Here is a 625-nt window from a genome sequence, read left to right as displayed (position 1 = left end):
AAGTCACTGATTTCACTACTTTCAAATTTCCCTATATAGTTATCTATCGTGGACGTAACAACGTATAGGCAATGAAAGCATAACGACGAAGTTTGCAAAGTTAAGATACGTATGCATCAGAAAGTTAAAGTGTAATATATTATAAATTGTATGCAGTAAGTAAAATGTAAGTTTATTTTATGTATTTATTGCATGTATTTTATGTATTATTTTATATGAAATATATATTTTCTGCAGATTTATAATTTTAATATGAATAGAATATTTTATCTTTTAATAATTTATCCTAAAATAATCCCAGACAAGCAGACTTCCAAGGAACGTTCTAAAGACATCAATATGTATTAAAAACATGCTGAAAAAATTCTAAAGATGTCCATTCTAAATTGGTGTTGTCTTGAGTATATTGTAATATTTGTTTTACTTACAAATTCACGTTAAATCTTTCATTTTTCACGAGTTTAGTGAAGGTTTTTATCTTTCACGAGTTCATTACAAAATTTTTACTTTTCACGAGTTCACACTAGGGGAAAAGATTCATGATCGCTACCCAAGAATGACGTATCAGATGGCGTTGGTATACGTACCGTTTCCGTATCTTGGAGTGCGTTCAGATTCCTCATCG

Source organism: Odontomachus brunneus, unplaced genomic scaffold, assembly GCF_010583005.1.
Source record: "Odontomachus brunneus isolate Ranch 3 - 2012 unplaced genomic scaffold, Obru_v1 Obru_scaffold_312, whole genome shotgun sequence".
In the NCBI taxonomy this organism is placed as follows: Eukaryota; Metazoa; Arthropoda; class Insecta; order Hymenoptera; family Formicidae; genus Odontomachus; species Odontomachus brunneus.
This window is presented reverse-complemented; position numbering follows the sequence as displayed.